A 16,857-nucleotide genomic window follows, 5' to 3' on the forward strand; every position below is an offset into this window, starting at 1 on the left:
CCACGGGCCTGGGTGGTCTGGAGTTGGGACCCGGTCCTATTTGTCTACCCTTTTATATGCATTACTTCAACTTTGAAATACAGTAAGGTTTTTAATATAGGCAGTATAGGTACCGTCCCAATTTAGGGTCACCTTGCCGCTGGTGGGACGGCTTGTATACTTTTCTTGATCAAAAATAGTTCACTAAGTACCCTATATTTATTATGCAACTTTGCTTTACATTTATATATAATGATGGTAGGGTATGAGATATATTTTTGTCTTTTGTCTTTTGTAGGTTTTGTTTCTTTTTGCTAGTGTGAACATGCTCCTATTTCTTGCATGTCTACCATCTTAGACCTCAGTTCACATTGCTTGGTTTTTTGTCTTGTTTGCATTCTGTGCAATTTAAGGGTGTGGCATCCCCTTTGTTGAGCTGACTGGTATATATGTAGCTTACCACGGGCCTGGGTGGTCTGGAGTTGGGACCCGGTCCTATTTGTCTACCCTTTTATATGCATTACTTCAACTTTGATATACAGTAAGGTTTTTAATATAGGCAGTATAGGTACCGTCCCAATTTAGGGTCACCTTGCCGCTGGTGGGACGGCTTGTATACTTTTCTTGATCAAAAATAGTTCACTAAGTACCCTATATTTATTATGCAACTTTGCTTTACATTTATATATAATGATGGTAGGGTATGAGATATATTTTTGTCTTTTGTCTTTTGTAGGTTTTGTTTCTTTTTGCTAGTGTGAACATGCTCCTATTTCTTGCATGTCTACCATCTTAGACCTCAGTTCACATTGCTTGGTTTTTTGTCTTGTTTGCATTCTGTGCAATTTAAGGGTGTGGCATCCCCTTTGTTGAGCTGACTGGCATATATGTAGCTTACCACTGGCCTGGGTGGTCTGGAGTTGGGACCCGGTCCTATTTGTCTACCCTTTTATATGCATTACTTCAACTTTGATATACAGTAAGGTTTTTAATATAGGCAGTATAGGTACCGTCCCAATTTAGGGTCACCTTGCCGCTGGTGGGACGGCTTGTATACTTTTCTTGATCAAAAATAGTTCACTAAGTACCCTATATTTATTATGCAACTTTGCTTTACATTTATATATAATGATGGTAGGGTATGAGATATATTTTTGTCTTTTGTCTTTTGTAGGTTTTGTTTCTTTTTGCTAGTGTGAACATGCTCCTATTTCTTGCATGTCTACCATCTTAGACCTCAGTTCACATTGCTTGGTTTTTTGTCTTGTTTGCATTCTGTGCAATTTAAGGGTGTGGCATCCCCTTTGTTGAGCTGACTGGTATATATGTAGCTTACCACGGGCCTGGGTGGTCTGGAGTTGGGACCCGGTCCTATTTGTCTACCCTTTTATATGCATTACTTCAACTTTGATATACAGTAAGGTTTTTAATATAGGCAGTATAGGTACCGTCCCAATTTAGGGTCACCTTGCCGCTGGTGGGACGGCTTGTATACTTTTCTTGATCAAAAATAGTTCACTAAGTACCCTATATTTATTATGCAACTTTGCTTTACATTTATATATAATGATGGTAGGGTATGAGATATATTTTTGTCTTTTGTCTTTTGTAGGTTTTGTTTCTTTTTGCTAGTGTGAACATGCTCCTATTTCTTGCATGTCTACCATCTTAGACCTCAGTTCACATTGCTTGGTTTTTTGTCTTGTTTGCATTCTGTGCAATTTAAGGGTGTGGCATCCCCTTTGTTGAGCTGACTGGTATATATGTAGCTTACCACGGGCCTGGGTGGTCTGGAGTTGGGACCCGGTCCTATTTGTCTACCCTTTTATATGCATTACTTCAACTTTGATATACAGTAAGGTTTTTAATATAGGCAGTATAGGTACCGTCCCAATTTAGGGTCACCTTGCCGCTGGTGGGACGGCTTGTATACTTTTCTTGATCAAAAATAGTTCACTAAGTACCCTATATTTATTATGCAACTTTGCTTTACATTTATATATAATGATGGTAGGGTATGAGATATATTTTTGTCTTTTGTCTTTTGTAGGTTTTGTTTCTTTTTGCTAGTGTGAACATGCTCCTATTTCTTGCATGTCTACCATCTTAGACCTCAGTTCACATTGCTTGGTTTTTTGTCTTGTTTGCATTCTGTGCAATTTAAGGGTGTGGCATCCCCTTTGTTGAGCTGACTGGTATATATGTAGCTTACCACGGGCCTGGGTGGTCTGGAGTTGGGACCCGGTCCTATTTGTCTACCCTTTTATATGCATTACTTCAACTTTGATATACAGTAAGGTTTTTAATATAGGCAGTATAGGTACCGTCCCAATTTAGGGTCACCTTGCCGCTGGTGGGACGGCTTGTATACTTTTCTTGATCAAAAATAGTTCACTAAGTACCCTATATTTATTATGCAACTTTGCTTTACATTTATATATAATGATGGTAGGGTATGAGATATATTTTTGTCTTTTGTCTTTTGTAGGTTTTGTTTCTTTTTGCTAGTGTGAACATGCTCCTATTTCTTGCATGTCTACCATCTTAGACCTCAGTTCACATTGCTTGGTTTTTTGTCTTGTTTGCATTCTGTGCAATTTAAGGGTGTGGCATCCCCTTTGTTGAGCTGACTGGTATATATGTAGCTTACCACGGGCCTGGGTGGTCTGGAGTTGGGACCCGGTCCTATTTGTCTACCCTTTTATATGCATTACTTCAACTTTGATATACAGTAAGGTTTTTAATATAGGCAGTATAGGTACCGTCCCAATTTAGGGTCACCTTGCCGCTGGTGGGACGGCTTGTATACTTTTCTTGATCAAAAATAGTTCACTAAGTACCCTATATTTATTATGCAACTTAGCTTTACATTTATATATAATGATGGTAGGGTATGAGATATATTTTTGTCTTTTGTCTTTTGTAGGTTTTGTTTCTTTTTGCTAGTGTGAACATGCTCCTATTTCTTTCATGTCTACCATCTTAGACCTCAGTTCACATTGCTTGGTTTTTTTGTCTTGTTTGCATTCTGTGCAATTTAAGGGTGTGGCATCCCCTTTGTTGAGCTGACTGGTATATATGTAGCTTACCACGGGCCTGGGTGGTCTGGAGTTGGGACCCGGTCCTATTTGTCTACCCTTTTATATGCATTACTTCAACTTTGATATACAGTAAGGTTTTTAATATAGGCAGTATAGGTACCGTCCCAATTTAGGGTCACCTTGCCGCTGGTGGGACGGCTTGTATACTTTTCTTGATCAAAAATAGTTCACTAAGTACCCTATATTTATTATGCAACTTTGCTTTACATTTATATATAATGATGGTAGGGTATGAGATATATTTTTGTCTTTTGTCTTTTGTAGGTTTTGTTTCTTTTTGCTAGTGTGAACATGCTCCTATTTCTTGCATGTCTACCATCTTAGACCTCAGTTCACATTGCTTGGTTTTTTGTCTTGTTTGCATTCTGTGCAATTTAAGGGTGTGGCATCCCCTTTGTTGAGCTGACTGGTATATATGTAGCTTACCACGGGCCTGGGTGGTCTGGAGTTGGGACCCGGTCCTATTTGTCTACCCTTTTATATGCATTACTTCAACTTTGATATACAGTAAGGTTTTTAATATAGGCAGTATAGGTACCATCCCAATTTAGGGTCACCTTGCCGCTGGTGGGACGGCTTGTATACTTTTCTTGATCAAAAATAGTTCACTAAGTACCCTATATTTATTATGCAACTTTGCTTTACATTTATATATAATGATGGTAGGGTATGAGATATATTTTTGTCTTTTGTCTTTTGTAGGTTTTGTTTCTTTTTGCTAGTGTGAACATGCTCCTATTTCTTGCATGTCTACCATCTTAGACCTCAGTTCACATTGCTTGGTTTTTTGTCTTGTTTGCATTCTGTGCAATTTAAGGGTGTGGCATCCCCTTTGTTGAGCTGACTGGTATATATGTAGCTTACCACTGGCCTGGGTGGTCTGGAGTTGGGACCCGGTCCTATTTGTCTACCCTTTTATATGCATTACTTCAACTTTGATATACAGTAAGGTTTTTAATATAGGCAGTATAGGTACCGTCCCAATTTAGGGTCACCTTGCCGCTGGTGGGACGGCTTGTATACTTTTCTTGATCAAAAATAGTTCACTAAGTACCCTATATTTATTATGCAACTTTGCTTTACATTTATATATAATGATGGTAGGGTATGAGATATAATTTTGTCTTTTGTCTTTTGTAGGTTTTGTTTCTTTCTGCTAGTGTGAACATGCTCCTATTTCTTGCATGTCTACCATCTTAGACCTCAGTTCACATTGCTTGGTTTTTTGTCTTGTTTGCATTCTGTGCAATTTAAGGGTGTGGCATCCCCTTTGTTGAGCTGACTGGTATATATGTAGCTTACCACCGGCCTGGGTGGTCTGGAGTTGGGACCCGGTCCTATTTGTCTACCCTTTTATATGCATTACTTCAACTTTGATATACAGTAAGGTTTTTAATATAGGCAGTATAGGTACCGTCCCAATTTAGGGTCACCTTGCCGCTGGTGGGATGGCTTGTATACTTTTCTTGATCAAAAATAGTTCACTAAGTACCCTATATTTATTATGCAACTTTGCTTTACATTTATATATAATGATGGTAGGGTATGAGATATATTTTTGTCTTTTGTCTTTTGTAGGTTTTGTTTCTTTTTGCTAGTGTGAACATGCTCCTATTTCTTGCATGTCTACCATCTTAGACCTCAGTTCACATTGCTTGGTTTTTTGTCTTGTTTGCATTCTGTGCAATTTAAGGGTGTGGCATCCCCTTTGTTGAGCTGACTGGTATATATGTAGCTTACCACTGGCCTGGGTGGTCTGGAGTTGGGACCCGGTCCTATTTGTCTACCCTTTTATATGCATTACTTCAACTTTGATATACAGTAAGGTTTTTAATATAGGCAGTATAGGTACCGTCCCAATTTAGGGTCACCTTGCCGCTGGTGGGACGGCTTGTATACTTTTCTTGATCAAAAATAGTTCACTAAATACCCTATATTTATTATGCAACTTTGCTTTACATTTATATATAATGATGGTAGGGTATGAGATATAATTTTGTCTTTTGTCTTTTGTAGGTTTTGTTTCTTTCTGCTAGTGTGAACATGCTCCTATTTCTTGCATGTCTACCATCTTAGACCTCAGTTCACATTGCTTGGTTTTTTGTCTTGTTTGCATTCTGTGCAATTTAAGGGTGTGGCATCCCCTTTGTTGAGCTGACTGGTATATATGTAGCTTACCACGGGCCTGGGTGGTCTGGAGTTGGGACCCGGTCCTATTTGTCTACCCTTTTATATGCATTACTTCAACTTTGATATACAGTAAGGTTTTTAATATAGGCAGTATAGGTACCGTCCCAATTTAGGGTCACCTTGCCGCTGGTGGGACGGCTTGTATACTTTTCTTGATCAAAAATAGTTCACTAAGTACCCTATATTTATTATGCAACTTTGCTTTACATTTATATATAATGATGGTAGGGTATGAGATATATTTTTTTTTTTGTCTTTTGTAGGTTTTGTTTCTTTTTGCTAGTGTGAACATGCTCCTATTTCTTGCATGTCTACCATCTTAGACCTCAGTTCACATTGCTTGGTTTTTTGTCTTGTTTGCATTCTGTGCAATTTAAGGGTGTGGCATCCCCTTTGTTGAGCTGACTGGTATATATGTAGCTTACCACTGGCCTGGGTGGTCTGGAGTTGGGACCCGGTCCTATTTGTCTACCCTTTTATATGCATTACTTCAACTTTGATATACAGTAATGTTTTTAATATAGGCAGTATAGGTACCGTCCCAATTTAGGGTCACCTTGCCGCTGGTGGGACGGCTTGTATACTTTTCTTGATCAAAAATAGTTCACTAAGTACCCTATATTTATTATGCAACTTTGCTTTACATTTATATATAATGATGGTAGGGTATGAGATATATTTTTGTCTTTTGTCTTTTGTAGGTTTTGTTTCTTTTTGCTAGTGTGAACATGCTCCTATTTCTTGCATGTCTACCATCTTAGACCTCAGTTCACATTGCTTGGTTTTTTGTCTTGTTTGCATTCTGTGCAATTTAAGGGTGTGGCATCCCCTTTGTTGAGCTGACTGGTATATATGTAGCTTACCACGGGCCTGGGTGGTCTGGAGTTGGGACCCGGTCCTATTTGTCTACCCTTTTATATGCATTACTTCAACTTTGATATACAGTAAGGTTTTTAATATAGGCAGTATAGGTACCGTCCCAATTTAGGGTCACCTTGCCGCTGGTGGGACGGCTTGTATACTTTTCTTGATCAAAAATAGTTCACTAAGTACCCTATATTTATTATGCAACTTTGCTTTACATTTATATATAATGATGGTAGGGTATGAGATATATTTTTGTCTTTTGTCTTTTGTAGGTTTTGTTTCTTTTTGCTAGTGTGAACATGCTCCTATTTCTTGCATGTCTACCATCTTAGACCTCAGTTCACATTGCTTGGTTTTTTGTCTTGTTTGCATTCTGTGCAATTTAAGGGTGTGGCATCCCCTTTGTTGAGCTGACTGGTATATATGTAGCTTACCACGGGCCTGGGTGGTCTGGAGTTGGGACCCGGTCCTATTTGTCTACCCTTTTATATGCATTACTTCAACTTTGATATACAGTAAGGTTTTTAATATAGGCAGTATAGGTACCGTCCCAATTTAGGGTCACCTTGCCGCTGGTGGGACGGCTTGTATACTTTTCTTGATCAAAAATAGTTCACTAAGTACCCTATATTTATTATGCAACTTTGCTTTACATTTATATATAATGATGGTAGGGTATGAGATATATTTTTGTCTTTTGTCTTTTGTAGGTTTTGTTTCTTTTTGCTAGTGTGAACATGCTCCTATTTCTTGCATGTCTACCATCTTAGACCTCAGTTCACATTGCTTGGTTTTTTGTCTTGTTTGCATTCTGTGCAATTTAAGGGTGTGGCATCCCCTTTGTTGAGCTGACTGGTATATATGTAGCTTACCACGGGCCTGGGTGGTCTGGAGTTGGGACCCGGTCCTATTTGTCTACCCTTTTATATGCATTACTTCAACTTTGATATACAGTAAGGTTTTTAATATAGGCAGTATAGGTACCGTCCCAATTTAGGGTCACCTTGCTGCTGGTGGGACGGCTTGTATACTTTTCTTGATCAAAAATAGTTCACTAAGTACCCTATATTTATTATGCAACTTTGCTTTACATTTATATATAATGATGGTAGGGTATGAGATATATTTTTGTCTTTTGTCTTTTGTAGGTTTTGTTTCTTTTTGCTAGTGTGAACATGCTCCTATTTCTTGCATGTCTACCATCTTAGACCTCAGTTCACATTGCTTGGTTTTTTGTCTTGTTTGCATTCTGTGCAATTTAAGGGTGTGGCATCCCCTTTGTTGAGCTGACTGGTATATATGTAGCTTACCACGGGCCTGGGTGGTCTGGAGTTGGGACCCGGTCCTATTTGTCTACCCTTTTATATGCATTACTTCAACTTTGATATACAGTAAGGTTTTTAATATAGGCAGTATAGGTACCGTCCCAATTTAGGGTCACCTTGCCGCTGGTGGGACGGCTTGTATACTTTTCTTGATCAAAAATAGTTCACTAAGTACCCTATATTTATTATGCAACTTTGCTTTACATTTATATATAATGATGGTAGGGTATGAGATATATTTTTGTCTTTTGTCTTTTGTAGGTTTTGTTTCTTTTTGCTAGTGTGAACATGCTCCTATTTCTTGCATGTCTACCATCTTAGACCTCAGTTCACATTGCTTGGTTATTTGTCTTGTTTGCATTCTGTGCAATTTAAGGGTGTGGCATCCCTTTATTGAGCTGACTGGTATATATGTAGCTTACCACTGGCCTGGGTGGTCTGGAGTTGGGACCCGGTCCTATTTGTCTACCCTTTTATATGCATTACTTCAACTTTGATATACAGTAAGGTTTTTAATATAGGCAGTATAGGTACCGTCCCAATTTAGGGTCACCTTGCCGCTGGTGGGACGGCTTGTATACTTTTCTTGATCAAAAATAGTTCACTAAGTACCCTATATTTATTATGCAACTTTGCTTTACATTTATATATAATGATGGTAGGGTATGAGATATAATTTTGGCTTTTGTCTTTTGCAGGTTTTGTTTCTTTCTGCTAGTGTGAACATGCTCCTATTTCTTGCATGTCTACCATCTTAGACCTCAGTTCACATTGCTTGGTTTTTTGTCTTGTTTGCATTCTGTGCAATTTAAGGGTGTGGCATCCCCTTTGTTGAGCTGACTGGTATATATGTAGCTTACCACGGGCCTGGGTGGTCTGGAGTTGGGACCCGGTCCTATTTGTCTACCCTTTTATATGCATTACTTCAACTTTGATATACAGTAAGGTTTTTAATATAGGCAGTATAGGTACCGTCCCAATTTAGGGTCACCTTGCCGCTGGTGGGACGGCTTGTATACTTTTCTTGATCAAAAATAGTTCACTAAGTACCCTATATTTATTATGCAACTTTGCTTTACATTTATATATAATGATGGTAGGGTATGAGATATATTTTTGTCTTTTGTCTTTTGTAGGTTTTGTTTCTTTTTGCTAGTGTGAACATGCTCCTATTTCTTGCATGTCTACCATCTTAGACCTCAGTTCACATTGCTTGGTTTTTTGTCTTGTTTGCATTCTGTGCAATTTAAGGGTGTGGCATCCCCTTTGTTGAGCTGACTGGTATATATGTAGCTTACCACTGGCCTGGGTGGTCTGGAGTTGGGACCCGGTCCTATTTGTCTACCCTTTTATATGCATTACTTCAACTTTGATATACAGTAATGTTTTTAATATAGGCAGTATAGGTACCGTCCCAATTTAGGGTCACCTTGCCGCTGGTGGGACGGCTTGTATACTTTTCTTGATCAAAAATAGTTCACTAAGTACCCTATATTTATTATGCAACTTTGCTTTACATTTATATATAATGATGGTAGGGTATGAGATATATTTTTGTCTTTTGTCTTTTGTAGGTTTTGTTTCTTTTTGCTAGTGTGAACATGCTCCTATTTCTTGCATGTCTACCATCTTAGACCTCAGTTCACATTGCTTGGTTTTTTGTCTTGTTTGCATTCTGTGCAATTTAAGGGTGTGGCATCCCCTTTGTTGAGCTGACTGGTATATATGTAGCTTACCACAGGCCTGGGTGGTCTGGAGTTGGGACCCGGTCCTATTTGTCTACCCTTTTATATGCATTACTTCAACTTTGATATACAGTAAGGTTTTTAATATAGGCAGTATAGGTACCGTCCCAATTTAGGGTCACCTTGCCGCTGGTGGGACGGCTTGTATACTTTTCTTGATCAAAAACAGTTCACTAAGTACCCTATATTTATTATGCAACTTTGCTTTACATTTATATATAATGATGGTAGGGTATGAGATATATTTTTGTCTTTTGTCTTTTGTAGGTTTTGTTTCTTTTTGCTAGTGTGAACATGCTCCTATTTCTTGCATGTCTACCATCTTAGACCTCAGTTCACATTGCTTGGTTTTTTGTCTTGTTTGCATTCTGTGCAATTTAAGGGTGTGGCATCCCCTTTGTTGAGCTGACTGGTATATATGTAGCTTACCACGGGCCTGGGTGGTCTGGAGTTGGGACCCGGTCCTATTTGTCTACCCTTTTATATGCATTACTTCAACTTTGATATACAGTAAGGTTTTTAATATAGGCAGTATAGGTACCGTCCCAATTTAGGGTCACCTTGCCGCTGGTGGGACGGCTTGTATACTTTTCTTGATCAAAAATAGTTCACTAAGTACCCTATATTTATTATGCAACTTTGCTTTACATTTATATATAATGATGGTAGGGTATGAGATATATTTTTGTCTTTTGTCTTTTGTAGGTTTTGTTTCTTTTTGCTAGTGTGAACATGCTCCTATTTCTTGCATGTCTACCATCTTAGACCTCAGTTCACATTGCTTGGTTTTTTGTCTTGTTTGCATTCTGTGCAATTTAAGGGTGTGGCATCCCCTTTGCTGAGCTGACTGGTATATATGTAGCTTACCACGGGCCTGGGTGGTCTGGAGTTGGGACCCGGTCCTATTTGTCTACCCTTTTATATGCATTACTTCAACTTTGATATACAGTAAGGTTTTTAATATAGGCAGTATAGGTACCGTCCCAATTTAGGGTCACCTTGCCGCTGGTGGGACGGCTTGTATACTTTTCTTGATCAAAAATAGTTCACTAAGTACCCTATATTTATTATGCAACTTTGCTTTACATTTATATATAATGATGGTAGGGTATGAGATATATTTTTGTCTTTTGTCTTTTGTAGGTTTTGTTTCTTTTTGCTAGTGTGAACATGCTCCTATTTCTTGCATGTCTACCATCTTAGACCTCAGTTCACATTGCTTGGTTTTTTGTCTTGTTTGCATTCTGTGCAATTTAAGGGTGTGGCATCCCCTTTGTTGAGCTGACTGGTATATATGTAGCTTACCACGGTCCTGGGTGGTCTGGAGTTGGGACCCGGTCGTATTTGTCTACCCTTTTATATGCATTACTTCAACTTTGATATACAGTAAGGTTTTTAATATAGGCAGTATAGGTACCGTCCCAATTTAGGGTCACCTTGCCGCTGGTGGGACGGCTTGTATACTTTTCTTGATCAAAAATAGTTCACTAAGTACCCTATATTTATTATGCAACTTTGCTTTACATTTATATATAATGATGGTAGGGTATGAGATATATTTTTGTCTTTTGTCTTTTGTAGGTTTTGTTTCTTTTTGCTAGTGTGAACATGCTCCTATTTCTTGCATGTCTACCATCTTAGACCTCAGTTCACATTGCTCGGTTTTTTGTCTTGTTTGCATTCTGTGCAATTTAAGGGTGTGGCATCCCCTTTGTTGAGCTGACTGGTATATATGTAGCTTACCACGGGCCTGGGTGGTCTGGAGTTGGGACCCGGTCCTATTTGTCTACCCTTTTATATGCATTACTTCAACTTTGATATACAGTAATGTTTTTAATATAGGCAGTATAAGTACCGTCCCAATTTAGGGTCACCTTGCCGCTGGTGGGACGGCTTGTATACTTTTCTTGATCAAAAATAGTTCACTAAGTACCCTATATTTATTATGCAACTTTGCTTTACATTTATATATAATGATGGTAGGGTATGAGATATATTTTTGTCTTTTGTCTTTTGTAGGTTTTGTTTCTTTTTGCTAGTGTGAACATGCTCCTATTTCTTGCATGTCTACCATCTTAGACCTCAGTTCACATTGCTTGGTTTTTTGTCTTGTTTGAATTCTGTGCAATTTAAGGGTGTGGCATCCCCTTTGTTGAGCTGACTGGTATATATGTAGCTTACCACGGGCCTGGGTGGTCTGGAGTTGGGACCTGGTCCTATTTGTCTACCCTTTTATATGCATTACTTCAACTTTGATATACAGTAAGGTTTTTAATATAGGAAGTATAGGTACCGTCCCAATTTAGGGTCACCTTGCCGCTGGTGGGACGGCTTGTATACTTTTCTTGATCAAAAATAGTTCACTAAGTACCCTATATTTATTATGCAACTTTGCTTTACATTTATATATAATGATGGTAGGGTATGAGATATATTTTTGTCTTTTGTCTTTTGTAGGTTTTGTTTCTTTTTGCTAGTGTGAACATGCTCCTATTTCTTGCATGTCTACCATCTTAGACCTCAGTTCACATTGCTTGGTTTTTTGTCTTGTTTGCATTCTGTGCAATTTAAGGGTGTGGCATCCCCTTTGTTGAGCTGACTGGTATATATGTAGCTTACCACTGGCCTGGGTGGTCTGGAGTTGGGACCCGGTCCTATTTGTCTACCCTTTTATATGCATTACTTCAACTTTGATATACAGTAATGTTTTTAATATAGGCAGTATAGGTACCGTCCCAATTTAGGGTCACCTTGCCGCTGGTGGGACGGCTTGTATACTTTTCTTGATCAAAAATAGTTCACTAAGTACCCTATATTTATTATGCAACTTTGCTTTACATTTATATATAATGATGGTAGGGTATGAGATATATTTTTGTCTTTTGTCTTTTGTAGGTTTTGTTTCTTTTTGCTAGTGTGAACATGCTCCTATTTCTTGCATGTCTACCATCTTAGACCTCAGTTCACATTGCTTGGTTTTTTGTCTTGTTTGCATTCTGTGCAATTTAAGGGTGTGGCATCCCCTTTGTTGAGCTGACTGGTATATATGTAGCTTACCACGGGCCTGGGTGGTCTGGAGTTGGGACCCGGTCCTATTTGTCTACCCTTTTATATGCATTACTTCAACTTTGATATACAGTAAGGTTTTTAATATAGGCAGTATAGCTACCGTCCCAATTTAGGGTCACCTTGCCGCTGGTGGGACGGCTTGTATACTTTTTTTGATCAAAAATAGTTCACTAAGTACCCTATATTTATTATGCAACTTTGCTTTACATTTATATATAATGATGGTAGGGTATGAGATATATTTTTGTCTTTTGTAGGTTTTGTTTCTTTTTGCTAGTGTGAACATGCTCCTATTTCTTGCATGTCTACCATCTTAGACCTCAGTTCACATTGCTTGGTTTTTTGTCTTGTTTGCATTCTGTGCAATTTAAGGGTGTGGCATCCCCTTTGTTGAGCTGACTGGTATATATGTAGCTTACCACGGGCCTGGGTGGTCTGGAGTTGGGACCCGGTCCTATTTGTCTACCCTTTTATATGCATTACTTCAACTTTGATATACAGTAAGGTTTTTAATATAGGCAGTATAGGTACCGTCCCAATTTAGGGTCACCTTGCCGCTGGTGGGACGGCTTGTATACTTTTCTTGATCAAAAATAGTTCACTAAGTACCCTATATTTATTATGCAACTTTGCTTTACATTTATATATAATGATGGTAGGGTATGAGATATATTTTTGTCTTTTGTCTTTTGTAGGTTTTGTTTCTTTTTGCTAGTGTGAACATGCTCCTATTTCTTGCATGTCTACCATCTTAGACCTCAGTTCACATTGCTTGGTTTTTTGTCTTGTTTGCATTCTGTGCAATTTAAGGGTGTGGCATCCCCTTTGTTGAGCTGACTGGTATATATGTAGCTTACCACGGGCCTGGGTGGTCTGGAGTTGGGACCCGGTCCTATTTGTCTACCCTTTTATATGCATTACTTCAACTTTGATACACAGTAAGGTTTTTAATATAGGCAGTATAGGTACCGTCCCAATTTAGGGTCACCTTGCCGCTGGTGGGACGGCTTGTATACTTTTCTTGATCAAAAATAGTTCACTAAGTACCCTATATTTATTATGCAACTTTGCTTTACATTTATATATAATGATGGTAGGGTATGAGATATATTTTTGTCTTTTGTAGGTTTTGTTTCTTTTTGCTAGTGTGAACATGCTCCTATTTCTTGCATGTCTACCATCTTAGACCTCAGTTCACATTGCTTGGTTTTTTGTCTTGTTTGCATTCTGTGCAATTTAAGGGTGTGGCATCCCCTTTGTTGAGCTGACTGGTATATATGTAGCTTACCACGGGCCTGGGTGGTCTGGAGTTGGGACCCGGTCCTATTTGTCTACCCTTTTATATGCATTACTTCAACTTTGATATACAGTAAGGTTTTTAATATAGGCAGTATAGGTACCGTCCCAATTTAGGGTCACCTTGCCGCTGGTGGAACGGCTTGTATACTTTTCTTGATCAAAAATAGTTCACTAAGTACCCTATATTTATTATGCAACTTTGCTTTACATTTATATATAATGATGGTAGGGTATGAGATATATTTTTGTCTTTTGTCTTTTGTAGGTTTTGTTTCTTTTTGCTAGTGTGAACATGCTCCTATTTCTTGCATGTCTACCATCTTAGACCTCAGTTCACATTGCTTGGTTTTTTGTCTTGTTTGCATTCTGTGCAATTTAAGGGTGTGGCATCCCCTTTGTTGAGCTGACTGGTATATATGTAGCTTACCACGGGCCTGGGTGGTCTGGAGTTGGGACCCGGTCCTATTTGTCTACCCTTTTATATGCATTACTTCAACTTTGATATACAGTAAGGTTTTTAATATAGGCAGTATAGGTACCGTCCCAATTTAGGGTCACCTTGCCGCTGGTGGGACGGCTTTTATACTTTTCTTGATCAAAAATAGTTTACTAAGTACCCTATATTTATTATGCAACTTTGCTTTACATTTATATATAATGATGGTAGGGTATGAGATATATTTTTGTCTTTTGTCTTTTGTAGGTTTTGTTTCTTTTTGCTAGTGTGAACATGCTCCTATTTCTTGCATGTCTACCATCTTAGACCTCAGTTCACATTGCTTGGTTTTTTGTCTTGTTTGCATTCTGTGCAATTTAAGGGTGTGGCATCCCCTTTGTTGAGCTGACTGGTATATATGTAGCTTACCACGGGCCTGGGTGGTCTGGAGTTGGGACCCGGTCCTATTTGTCTACCCTTTTATATGCATTACTTCAACTTTGATATACAGTAAGGTTTTTAATATAGGCAGTATAGGTACCGTCCCAATTTAGGGTCACCTTGCCGCTGGTGGGACGGCTTGTATACTTTTCTTGATCAAAAATAGTTCACTAAGTACCCTATATTTATTATGCAACTTTGCTTTACATTTATATATAATGATGGTAGGGTATGAGATATATTTTTTTCTTTTGTCTTTTGTAGGTTTTGTTTCTTTTTGCTAGTGTGAACATGCTCCTATTTCTTGCATGTCTACCATCTTAGACCTCAGTTCACATTGCTTGGTTTTTTGTCTTGTTTGCATTCTGTGCAATTTAAGGGTGTGGCATCCCCTTTGTTGAGCTGACTGGTATATATGTAGCTTACCACGGGCCTGGGTGGTCTGGAGTTGGGACCCGGTCCTATTTGTCTACCCTTTTATATGCATTACTTCAACTTTGATATACAGTAAGGTTTTTAATATAGGCAGTATAGGTACCGTCCCAATTTAGGGTCACCTTGCCGCTGGTGGGACGGCTTGTATACTTTTCTTGATCAAAAATAGTTCACTAAGTACCCTATATTTATTATGCAACTTTGCTTTACATTTATATATAATGATGGTAGGGTATGAGATATATTTTTGTCTTTTGTCTTTTGTAGGTTTTGTTTCTTTTTGCTAGTGTGAACATGCTCCTATTTCTTGCATGTCTACCATCTTAGACCTCAGTTCACATTGCTTGGTTTTTTGTCTTGTTTGCATTCTGTGCAATTTAAGGGTGTGGCATCCCCTTTGTTGAGCTGACTGGTATATATGTAGCTTACCACGGTCCTGGGTGGTCTGGAGTTGGGACCCGGTCCTATTTGTCTACCCTTTTATATGCATTACTTCAACTTTGATATACAGTAAGGTTTTTAATATAGGCAGTATAGGTACCGTCCCAATTTAGGGTCACCTTGCCGCTGGTGGGACGGCTTGTATACTTTTCTTGATCAAAAATAGTTCACTAAGTACCCTATATTTATTATGCAACTTTGCTTTACATTTATATATAATGATGGTAGGGTATGAGATATATTTTTGTCTTTTGTCTTTTGTAGGTTTTGTTTCTTTTTGCTAGTGTGAACATGCTCCTATTTCTTGCATGTCTACCATCTTAGACCTCAGTTCACATTGCTTGGTTTTTTGTCTTGTTTGCATTCTGTGCAATTTAAGGGTGTGGCATCCCCTTTGTTGAGCTGACTGGTATATATGTAGCTTACCACGGGCCTGGGTGGTCTGGAGTTGGGACCCGGTCCTATTTGTCTACCCTTTTATATGCATTACTTCAACTTTGATATACAGTAATGTTTTTAATATAGGCAGTATAAGTACCGTCCCAATTTAGGGTCACCTTGCCGCTGGTGGGACGGCTTGTATACTTTTCTTGATCAAAAATAGTTCACTAAGTACCCTATATTTATTATGCAACTTTGCTTTACATTTATATATAATGATGGTAGGGTATGAGATATATTTTTGTCTTTTGTCTTTTGTAGGTTTTGTTTCTTTTTGCTAGTGTGAACATGCTCCTATTTCTTGCATGTCTACCATCTTAGACCTCAGTTCACATTGCTTGGTTTTTTGTCTTGTTTGCATTCTGTGCAATTTAAGGGTGTGGCATCCCCTTTGTTGAGCTGACTGGTATATATGTAGCTTACCACGGGCCTGGGTGGTCTGGAGTTGGGACCCGGTCCTATTTGTCTACCCTTTTATATGCATTACTTCAACTTTGATATACAGTAAGGTTTTTAATATAGGAAGTATAGGTACCGTCCCAATTTAGGGTCACCTTGCCGCTGGTGGGACGGCTTGTATACTTTTCTTGATCAAAAATAGTTCACTAAGTACCCTATATTTATTATGCAACTTTGCTTTACATTTATATATAATGATGGTAGGGTATGAGATATATTTTTGTCTTTTGTCTTTTGTAGGTTTTGTTTCTTTTTGCTAGTGTGAACATGCTCCTATTTCTTGCATGTCTACCATCTTAGACCTCAGTTCACATTGCTTGGTTTTTTGTCTTGTTTGCATTCTGTGCAATTTAAGGGTGTGGCATCCCCTTTGTTGAGCTGACTGGTATATATGTAGCTTACCACGGGCCTGGGTGGTCTGGAGTTGGGACCCGGTCCTATTTGTCTACCCTTTTATATGCATTACTTCAACTTTGATATACAGTAATGTTTTTAATATAGGCAGTATAAGTACCGTCCCAATTTAGGGTCACCTTGCCGCTGGTGGGACGGCTTGTATACTTTTCTTGATCAAAAATAGTTCACTAAGTACCCTATATTTATTATGCAACTTTGCTTTACATTTATAT

Source organism: Phyllobates terribilis, unplaced genomic scaffold (assembly GCF_046119375.1).
Source record: "Phyllobates terribilis strain yellow unplaced genomic scaffold, ASM4611937v1 Scaffold_3__8_contigs__length_932513732, whole genome shotgun sequence".
Classification (NCBI taxonomy): Eukaryota; Metazoa; Chordata; class Amphibia; order Anura; family Dendrobatidae; genus Phyllobates; species Phyllobates terribilis.